This window comes from Malus sylvestris, chromosome 5, assembly GCF_916048215.2.
Source record: "Malus sylvestris chromosome 5, drMalSylv7.2, whole genome shotgun sequence".
NCBI classification, from domain to species: domain Eukaryota; kingdom Viridiplantae; phylum Streptophyta; class Magnoliopsida; order Rosales; family Rosaceae; genus Malus; species Malus sylvestris.
Genome location: NC_062264.1, coordinates 43,973,363 through 43,985,326, shown reverse-complemented (window position 1 = coordinate 43,985,326; position 11,964 = coordinate 43,973,363). Strand labels below are relative to the sequence as shown.

Here is an 11,964-nt window from a genome sequence, read left to right as displayed (position 1 = left end):
TAAGTTCGAAAGGGCGGGGAATCCAGTGAATCGAACTCTGAACGTGTAACAATTAGGCATTAATGCAAGAATCTCACGTCATTCATCTCTTTTGCCGCCGCCGCCGCACCGGTGATTCAACCAACCCAAAATATCTCCCCTCACAACCTCCACATTCTCATCAATCTCCCCAAAGAGTAAGGAATGCATCATCCCCTCATAAATCTTCAACGTCTTATCCTCGCTCTTCGCCGCCGCATACAACGCCCTGCTCACCTCCGGGCCCGTCCCCACATCAGCGCTGCCGTGCAACACAATAAACGGAAGGCTCACGTCCAACAATCCCTCGCTCACGTACTGCGTCACTCTCAGCAGTTCCACCACCGCCGCCAGCCTCGGCTTTCCCCGGTACCTCGCCGGATTCACCTCCGCCACGATCTTCTTCTCCCTCCACCTTCACTGACTTCCAAATCAGGTCGGCGGTGGGGACTATCGCCCATTTCTTCTGACGCCGCCGGGGCGGCGAAGTGCATGAGGAGGCAAACCGCCCCCGCCCATGGACTGGCCGTATAAAAAACAGCGGAGTCCATGAAATTGGGGGTCCTGCTGTTTGACCAAATTGAAGAATGATACGCAGTCGTTGACCACAAGGCCAACGTCGGGGACAAAGGCGCGGAGGCCGTCGGAGCCGCCTAGCCCCAAGGTCGAGAGCGATGCAGGCGAAGCCGGTTTGGGCGAGGAAAATCGGGGTGGCTTGGAAGGTCCAGCTGATGTCGTTGCCGTAGCCGTGGACCATAAAGACGTGGACGACGGAGGGGGAGCCATTGGCGGGTGAGGAGCTTGAGGCCTCTGGGGGAGGTGTAGAAGGATTTGGAGGATTTGATGCCCTGGAGATTGTAGTAGTCTTGCTCTGGTGTGGTGCCCCAGTAGTTGGGGAGTCGGGTTGGGGTGGTGGTGGTGGTGAGGATTTCTTGTTCCTCCGTCGTTGGAAGTGCTTTTGCTCCTCTGCTCTGCTTCAAGAGAAGCCGACGACTGAGTGATGAGAGAGAAGGATATGACTTTTCCATTGTTTTTTAGGTTGGCTTGATGTTGATTTGCTCGAGTTGTGTTCGCCCTCGGTTCAGCAGGTTTGTGACTCAAGGATGTTTATTTTTTTTCATTTTTAATTCTACTTTCCTTTTTTCGAAAATTGCACGAGTAATATCTCGACTTTTTTTGTATTTTTTTCACTTTGATAATAGTGTAATTATCAGTTTATTATCTTCAACTTTTAGTTTAATTTTGATAATGTGTCACTTACATCCAATTTTCATAGACGCTTTCGTTAAGTTTGGTAACGTGACTTGTAAGCCAACTGTTATTAGGTCAATATCATCAATTCAAGACTTCAACATCTAACATCTTTTCCTAAAAATTTCATCCATTTTTTTGCCAATTGTATATGTTGGAGAAGCCGATTAGACGACGTTGAATTTGCCTGCAGCTGCAAACTTAACTGTCTCCAGACCTTGAAATGTAACAAAAATTTGACAACATTCGTGTTTTTGTTTTTAACCTTCATTTTCTTGTGAATGGACAAAAATTGACCTCAAAATGTTTGACGTGCAAGTCACGTGATTAAACTTTATGTTAACATGATTTCGAATGAAAAGTTGGATGTTGGTGACATATTGTTAAATTGTTAAAGAAATTAAGCCTAGGGTGGTTAATTGTAGTTTTCTTTTAGTTTTCATGGAGAATTCCAAGTTGTGTAAATCTAAAAATCAGTAACTACAAACTACAAAACGTTTGTCCCCGACACCCAAGACACACCCTTTTGGAAGACCAAGGTTTTTGTGTCATCTCACATGGAGAAATTTTTAATTGTAACGGGTACACAAGTGGTACACTACGTGTTTTAATAGAAGTAGTGGGAAATTTTATTTTTTAAGTTATTAATTTTTTAGCACACATATCCCATCATTTGAATAGTGACACATGATGTACCACCCCGTGTACCGATCACACTGAAAAATATCTCCACACCTACACCCAAGACACACTCCTTGCATTAATACCAAATTAATACCAATCGTTACAGCTAGGAACTTATGCCTTAGTTTTTTATGGGTCAGCTTCTCCGGCGTATATATGATATTGTAACCGAATGATATTTATCTTAATGAATAATTCATGTTGGTTGAATTCGTGTAAGAGTGACAGGGAGCTCGAAAGATTATATTGAACAATGTAAAGTAATCATTATCGTAAAAACAAAAATTAGAAAAGACAGTAGTGGAGTCAAACTGGAACGGGCAAAAGGGAAGAAGAAAGACAAAAGGCAGCACAGTTCATAGTTATTGGAGGCAGTATGATATTAGTGGTTCCACTAAGGGCACTGAGGAAGCTTTTAAAATGCGAAAAAGTTAAGATATTACCGATGATATAACGTGGAACAAGTCTCCTGCAGATTCCACATTTTCTGTTGTTGATTTTTACCTAATATTTCTGGGTTATCCAAGTGATTTGACTAATGGTCCGAATGTTCGGCCACTTAATCAGATTTGTTTTGCCTCTAAAAAGTGGAACCATGGATCCAAGAGAACTTTGACACTTCTCCTGTAGTCTAGTAAAATTATTAAAACAGTAGTGATTTTCACGCTCTTAGTTTCTTGTTTTTATGCATTGATTTTCCTTTAGTTTATTCAATTTTAAGGCTAGAAAAAAAAAGGGTGCATAGGACAAAAGGAAATGCGAAAATCACTTCCCTCTTATGGAAAAGCTACAATCTAAAGGATTCACAAGAGGAGTGTGCCAAAATCAGCGTTACCTTTCTGTCTAGGGAAGATTTTCTTCTTACACTGATGCAGAAGTGAAGTATAACTGCATGAATACAAGTAAGATGAAAGTAACATAGTGCTATGTGTATAATCCATCAATGCACAGAACAGCTGCATTTTTTGTTCATCTAATTATCAGTTAACGTTTCAGTTAATTGGATGCAACTTGATTTGCAGGGCAACATGATCATCATCTCTTATAAAATCTTGCAGTAGATAACTCTCACACCAACCAACTGGGAAAAGTAATGGAAGATCTTGTTCTTTTTATGTAAATCTATAGGTTCGAGTATGTGTTCTAGAAAAAGCATTATGTAAGCAAGAACGACATGCGCCCGGACGGAAAGCCTATCATAATTCATAATCTGGTCCAATGAAGAACTTTATGCACAGTTATATTACCCTCTAAAAAGAACACTAAGTGTAAGCTAGCTTTTTGTAGTGTGGAACGAAGTATAGGACCAACACTAATTGGATGAATGGATTAGGCGCACGATTTGCTTCTGGTTCAACCAAATGTTATACTTTATGATTAAGATATAAAATTTTCAGTATTACATGATTACGAATTCTAATGTACCCCCCTTTCCTCCCTTCAAAATGTATGTTAGCTGCTTCTGGATGGATATGATGCGGATAGTCCTCTTTAAATATTTTAATTGCTTGGTGACATCGTTTTTTAGGTAAGAAAGACTCGCAATGTGTTAACATGTAAACCAAGTGGCGTTGCCTTTTCTTCTTCCAACCAATGAGATTAATTAGATGGCTCTTCTCCAAAAGCAGGTAATTAACATGAGGCAATAGACAGAAGATTATAAATGTCCTGCTAGTAGCAGATTATTGGCCCAAGCATTGTTATTTTGTTTATTATTTTGAGACATGTAGCACGAAAATTTGTAGTGTTTGATGCATCAGACATATGCGCATATGAAAAGTCTTGTTTAATTGTCAGGAAACTTACGTCAAAAAGAGAAGGGAGAAATTATAAGCAAGAGTACATATTGCTAGATCTTAAAACCAATAGTCCCTATAGATTCACCGAGTGTAAAGGCAGTGATAAGTGATTTCCACGGCACTAATAGCCTAGGCCGGTTTGCATTATCCAAGTCTTCCGAGTAGAAACAAATCCAGTGATCCTGTTCGCATTATCTAGTTACTAGTTTATACTGAAAGTGTCTGGCTGGTTCACCTTGGAGGGATCTAGAAAACTTGAGACTATAAGCTTATCTTACGTTGACAACAACGACAGTAATGGGAATTGTGTTGTCTTCTCAATTCTATATAATAAAGTATATGTCGTGCAGGTTTTTCTAGTGCAAAACATCCTCTATATCACTTGCAGATCATAGTGGGTTAAATTTGATCCCGAATTTTTAAATTTGTAAAGTTGATTTCAAACCTGGAGCTGGTTATCGCTAATCAGTGCGCTTTATCTCAACTTTGATCAGATTGCTGATGCATATCACTTGCTACGTACCTAACAGGGTTATAGAAAGACAAAAAAATACACAGCAAGCTTGAACCTTTCAGCATTTGGTGACTTGGTGCTGATCACGATTGGTCAAATGAAATCTTAAAGTATGTGGAGTTTCTGATTTTGGGAAAAGGTGTTTCTTCATTGTGCATAAGGTTGGTAGCAAAACTGATGATGAAGTCTGAGCACTGAATGCATACAGCGAACGCGGGCATAAATATTACGTGTTCTGATTACTCGAGTAACAAGTTGACTGGTGATTAGTTTAATCCTAATGAGCATGCATAACACAGATTTGCACTTTCCTCTATTTGCATTGACTAAACTCCAGCTGAGTGGCAATAAAAAACACAAAAAGTGAGATGAGGAAAATAGTTTCCTAAAGAAATAGGTGGAGAATCGGAGACTTATTGGCCAGTACACATTAAGCTGGGGTTAGATGCATGTGGCAAATCCTTGCCAGAGATGTATTTTCTGGTGCCGAAAGAGATAACGCACTGCTGGGACTGAGAATAATATTGCTTTTAAAGATTTGTGTTTACACTTTTCACTACTAATCTTCTGTCATAATATCGGAATTGTAGTAAAGATAAAACTTCCTAAAACATCTCGAGTCGTACTGAGTGAACATGAAAATTAGCCACTAGGGTTTGTTCTAAAGTATAGATGTCTTACACAAGGATTTAACAAATTAAAGATAAAATTAGATTGCAAATTGAATAATTAAGAGATGATTTCCATCTCAATTTTCAACTAATAAAGTTGGAATCAAGTCATTGTTCAACCCCACTTGCTTAATTGGTTGTTTCTTTCATTCCTTTCCGCCACTTTGCCTTCCCCAGACTCACGAGTCATTACGCACAAGGTTCGCCACAAAGCTCCGTCTTTCTACTTTGTGATGATGAGATTCTTGAGAGCAGTTGTTTGCCCTTTTCTATTTTATTTCAGAGAACACCACCAATTTGGAATATATACCACAATGGCTTTTCCACTTTGAGATATAATCATTGACTGGCAAGAACATGATCCATGATCTATCAGATATATATATATCATATATGCACCAAGAGATCACAACCAGCGCTGTCCTGGTTTATCCTTATTCAATCATGAACATGAACATGTGGCGATTATCGGTATTAAACTCTGTAACAGTCGCTTCGGCGTCACAACGATGTACCTTTAGTTAAGGATAATGATTCCCTAGGTTTAGATAGTACTTACTATGGGACTCTAGTGCTAGTCCCATCCATCTGTTTTAATAACTGGTTTTCCACGTAATGCTAGCTAAGCCTAATACCACTGGTTTTTCATTGTACTGCTGATTGATCTCCCTCTATATCTGCTCTAATCCTATAGATTGATAATTTTATATTAGAAATATACCATTAACTGCAATACCTAATTTGATTCTTTGCGGATAAGAAAATGCTAAAATGTATTGACCTTTAATTTACAGTGTAGTTTTTTCCTTTGTGTTCTTGGACTTGTCGTGCTAGTTGCTGTGGAAGAGCTGAATCCTTCCACATTGTAAAGTTATTTTCCAAACAAATTTCAATTATTACATGATAAATGCAAATCCAAGATGACTAGTCAAAAGTTAATTACTTATCAAGTCATCCAATAAAAAACCGATAAAGATTTATTGTTGAGATTTTGTTGACTCTAAAAACTACCAAGCCTACGTGGCACGCAGGCTGAGTAACTAATGAGCTAACTACGTCCTTAGGTTGTGTGCGGGGCGTGCCAACTTGACGGCCGAGCTTGGCCGGTGAGTAAAATGAGTTGATGCTGCATTGAGCGTGCTGCTGACTTCTTGATTTTGCGACTGCGGCCGAGGAAGGAACACGTCTCGGCCTTCGGGTTCTAGAGCCTGAAGAAAATGTTGCTAGTTCTAAGAAGTTCAATATCAAATTCGGCTTTCAATGTGCAAAAAGTAGTAACTTGTAACACCTTATTTCGCCGAGATGGCTAATGAGATGACCTCTGCCAATAAAGATTTGAAAATCCTTCTCGACCGAGATTTGGATAGATAACCAGTTAGCCTCGACGCAGTGCTGTTTATCCAAACTGAAGGTGCTCCGCGGTCAGCTGATTCTACGGCAACAGTGCTGTTTATCCAAATTGAAGATATTCGTCGGTTGCCTTCACAATGCTGTTTATCAAAACTGAAAATGTGTCGGCAAAAAAGAAAATAAAAATCACAAGGTTGTTGAGAGGTTTCGCGTATAGCGAGAATTTGCGTAGGGCAATTTGTGTGTTGAATTAGAGGGGGCTTTCCGTTGCCATTGCATCTATATTTACAGGACTGAAGTACTTCAGATATTGTTGCAGAGTTTAATTGCAACTTTAATTCCTAAAATTAATCCGCGTAAAAAACCAAGCATATCCTCATATTGTAGTTCGTGACTTCTTAAATAAAGCATATCTAGGCTTCCACATCACATCAGAAACCTAGCCCACCTAGGCTTCTGATCTCATAGGAAAAAACCTCCATCAGAAGCCTTTTAAAACCATTCGATCACTTCCATCACCATAGCCTACCTAGGTTTCCTATGTCATCATTACAAACCTAGCTTTTCTAGGCTTGTATCATCATCACCCAAAGCCATCGCCTTTATTGTGGCATGCATCCTAACGCATTTCAAATTCATTTTTAGCTTCCATATACTGTTAGATATCCCAAATCAACTCGAACTGTATTGCTCGCTTGGGATATAATTCACATCATATTTATCTATTGAACAAGATGCTAGGATAATGCATATTAAAAGATAATTATTATGATAAAAATCATAATATTATCCTTTAATAATGAAAAAAATTATCTCCACTTTTCCATCCAACGATTGAGAGTTATGCTAACTCAACGGCCTTGATTGCACGGGCCCATGGTGTAAATTTGGGTCCAAACATTGCCCCCCAGTTTCCTTGAACTTCGGCTCGTAAGCCGAATGGTTAAGGAAATTAATTATTCGTAAACCATAAAATCTCGTTGTATCGTTGAAAACTCTTCCTCGACGATAACACCTCTGCTCTACCAACGCCGTAGTCTTCCTCAGCTATTTCTTCGGCGGCAGACATTTACTCCAACCATTGAATTTAATGGCTCATTTGAATAAATTCCACTGAGGTCACCGAATGAACCTTATCATTAAATGCCCATTAATTCAAATCAAATCAGTGTTGAATTAGTGGCCAAGTAGCCAACTGAACATCACACTTTTTTTTTTTTTAAATGAAGGAGAGCAGCTGAAGCCTAATACCTCTTTTGTCATTTGACCAAAATTGTCTCGGCTCGGCTAAGGAACAACTGTTTAAACCAAGCACGCCATAGTTCAGACAAAATTTTGCCAAGCACACCATCTTGTTGCCCCCCTTATTTTCTCAAGTATCCCTAGTTTCCTTGAACTTCGGCTCGTAAGCCAAATGTTTAAGGAAATTCACTGTTCGTAGCCAACAACATTTCATCGTATTGTCGAAACAAATTTTGTTCCTCGACATTAAAATTACCTATGTTCTGCCAATGTTGTAAAGCGGGGCCGAGGTCAATAAAAATCGTTCCTGAAGCTTGACCTGCCCATATATATATATATAAACCTGATTGCCTAATGCAATCTGTTGGCCATGCAGTTGGCATATAATATATATATATATATATAAGTATATAAGTAGCCTGATGTAGTGGCCTAATTCTTCTCCTGACAAATGCCACCGAGTGGAACCACTTGCTGATGAAAAAAAAGGTCCTCAGCTGAGACAAAAATTGGCCGCAACACCTTTAGACTTCCCATTCATTTGGTCAAATTAGCTAAAGAAAATGGGACTGAGAAAAACGGCAGCTCACTCTACCATCAATTCTCGGTCTTCAGTTTTTCCTACTTTTCTGCATCAAGCAATGAACAACGAATGCAGCTACATGCTGACTTGCAATACAAATATATGCTGCATATATGCTTAACTGTTCGTACCGCTCGTTGCCCCCCCTTATTTTCTTGAGTCTTGGCCTGTACGACCGAATGATTAAGAAAATAATTTATTCATTCATTTTTTATTTCAACAAAAGAAAAGAAGAATGACTGAACCATAATAAGGAGGAGGCCAACGATGTTTTATTCATAGCCGAGATCTTTTTATATCAAAATTCTCAATTTGATTATGTACCATGCCGAATAAAGAATTTTTTCCAATTGTTTCTGACTTGACTAAATATTTTTTATTATCGGCTGCCGAATGTGTTGAACAATTATTATGCTCCCCGGGCATAATAATTTCGTCAATTTTTGCTTTTAACCCGAGCAACTTGGCCGAACGGGATTTCTCCATATTGATTTTATCACCAATAATCATATCGATTGGCGTGGTTTTGGTGGCTAGGTCTATGTCTTCAATTACCATATCAATCGATGTGATTTTATGGTTTGAAGCCATGTATCAGTCTTGTTCGTCATTGGAACACTCCTCTGATGAATCATTTTCTGAGTCAATTTCTGGCTCAGAAACTTGAATTTTTTCTTCTAGGCCTACCACACTTTCAGTCTCGACCAAACAAACAAGTGGCCTAGGTTCTTCTTTGGCCGTCTTGACAATTTTCCTAGGCCGAATTTTGATTGTTGCTGGAGCGAAAAATTGTCCCCATATTCTAGATAACTTCTCAAAGAGTTTTACTTTCTTCTTGTAGCAATGCTTTACTTGGCACCAAATCTCCAACGGAACCTGATTGAAATCTTGATCTATCATGTGAACTTCGTAGTTTTAGCACTGGGTCCTACTAGGCGTGCCAAAATGTTGACACTAAAAACTACCAAGCCTACGTAGCAAGCAGACCGAGTAACTAATAAGCTAATTACGTCATTCGGTTATGTGTGGGGCGTGCCAGCTCAATGGCCGAGCTCAGCTGGTGAGTAAAATGAGTTGATGTTGTGTTGAGTGCGCTGCTGACTTCTTGATATTACGACTGCGGCCAAGGAAGGAAAACGTCTCGGCCTTCGGGTTCTAGAGCCTGAAGACAAGACTGCTAGTTCTGTGAAGTTCAATATCAAATTCGGCTTTCAATGTGCCAAATGTAGTTACTTGTAACACCTCATTTCGCCGAGAAGGCTAATGAGATGACCTCTGCCAATAAGGATTCGAAAATCCTTCTCGACCGAGACTTGGATAGATAACCAGTCGGCCTCGACACAGTGCTGTTTATCCAAACTGAAGATGTTCCGCGGTCGGCTGATTCTACGGCAACAGTGCTGTTTTTCCAAACTGAAGATGTTCGTCGGTTGCCTTCACAGTGCTGTTTATCTAAACTGAAGATGTGTCGGCGAAAAAGAAAATAAAAATCTCAAGGTTGTTTAGAGGTTTCGCGTAGAGCGAGAATTTGCGCAGGGTAGTTTGTGTGTTGAATTGGAGGGGACTTTCCGTTGCCATTGCATTTGTATTTATAGGACTGACGTACTTGCTTTGCACGGTCAGATAATGTTGCAGAGTTTAATTGCAACTCTAATTCCTGAAATTAATTCGCGTCAAAAGCCAAACATATCCTCAAATTGTAGTTCGCGACTTCTAAAATAAAGCCTATTTAGGCTTCCACATCACATTAGAAACCTAGCCCACCTAGGCTTCTGATCTCATTAAAAAAAACCTCCATCAGAAGCCTTCTAAAACCATTCGATCACTTCCATCACCATAGCCTACCTAGGTTTCCTATGTCATCATTACAAACCTAGCTCTTCTAGGCTTGTCTCATCATCACCCAAAGCCATCGCCTTTATTGTGGTATGCATCCTGACCCTATATGAATGCATTTCAAATTCATTTTTAGCTTCCATATACCATTAGATATCCCAAATCAACTCGAACTGTACTGCTCGCTTGGGATATAATTCACATCATATTTATCTGGTTGAAGAAAATGCTAGGATAATGCATATTAAAAGATAATTATTATGATAAAAATCATAATATTATCCTTTAATATTGACAAAAATTATCTCCACTTTTCCATCCAACGATTGAGAGCTATGCTCACTCAACGGCCTTGATTGCACGAGCCGATGGTGTAAATTTGGGTCCAAACAGATTCATGAGAATATAAATTAATAACATGCCTTGTATATTTATTATTTTTACCTTCTTTAGTTATTCACTGTATTGGTTATTAGTTTTGAGTTGAATGTTTGAATTTATCGTATTAATTAGGTGAACACACAACGTCACTCAAGTAAATTCGTCGCATCTATGTTTGAAATTGTCGTATTAGGCTTCAGAATCAAATATGTGTATTGTTTTGAACTCATTCATTTAGGGTGCGTTTGTTGCACCGAACTATTTTGGATTGGACTAGCTTCAGGGACTAAGCTGGATTGATTTAGGATAGACTAAGCTAGACTGACTTAGTGAAGTGTTTGGCACAGTATCGGACTAAGAAGTACATAGATAATATAAATAAGTGGAAAATTGAATTTTTTTTAAACTAAAGAAATCTAATGCCAAAATAATGTTAAATACCACGCCGTCAAAAATCGTATTAGTTGATAAAATTTACCCACATTTGTTGTCATTTTCTAATTCATCTTAAAAAAATAAAAAACAATTCCCAGCCACATTCCTCATCTCACCGACTGCCTGCCATGGCTGTTGTCTTTTCCAAGTGCCCAGCTCATGGATCATTCTAGTTTCAGAAGAATTAATCACACCCCCTCCAAATCTCAAAACCCTCTATAGCTCTCTCTCTCTCTCTCTCTCTCTCTCTCTCTCTCTCCCCCCCTCTCTCTCTCAACAAAATAATGGTGGAAATCAGTATCCCAATTGAACATGCAAAGTGGGCTAATATGAATTTGATTCGTACTCAGTTCAATTACTCGATCCAAAACATTGAGCAAAAAGCATCCAACCACCAAATTGAAGATCGAATAAACACAATCATATCTTGACCTAAATCAGCAGAGAAAAGTCTGACTAGAAATTGAGAGAGGATAGAGAAGAAAACCTCCTGGCAGGCGTCGGCCTGGGCGAGCTTGAAGGTAAATCGAATGCGGCCAGAGCAGGATCTTCCTCAGGGGTTTCACCACAGTCGGAGCTCTCTGCAGCTGCAATTTGGTTTTTGTTTTGCAGCTGTCGTGGCTGATGATCGAGTTTACCATCTCTGCAAATTGAGGAGTCGAAGATGACGAGGACGTGATATGAGTTGTAAGTCGGAGATGAAGGACGCGAGAAAGAGGACGAGGACGCGAGAGATGTGGTCTTGGCAGTCCCATGGTTTGCGGGAGGACTAGCTAAGACCGTTTAGCGAAGTCGGTGGTCGTTGTGAGTGAGAGCTAAGCCCATTAAAACTAGTCCCTTCCAATAACAAACATGGAATTTCACTAACTTTTAATCCAACCAGTCCAATGAGACTTAGTGATGTCAAACAAACTCACCCTTAGTTTGTTCATCAGTCACCACCAACCCACACACGAGAATGGACGTACCACTTATCACACTTTCTCCTGCATGAATACCCTAGTACCATGAGCTTACCTAATTAACCCACGTCAGATGCCAACGCCAAATTCGTCAACGAAATAAAAAAAATTAAATTGCCACGTAGGACTCGTCTTCCAAATATACTTTCTTTTTCTTTTCTCTTTTTTTTTCCTTTCAATTTTGTTATCATCCTCGAATGGTTTATTATAAATAGAAACATGTGGATTTGCTTATGTT

The 11,964-nt window shown here is 39.4% G+C and overlaps 1 pseudogene; it reads right to left on the bottom strand.

Annotated features, from left to right (window-relative positions):
* LOC126622948 (caffeoylshikimate esterase-like) lies at positions 1-1,046 on the bottom strand (annotated as a pseudogene).
* Positions 1,047-11,964: the final 10,918 nt, after the last annotated feature.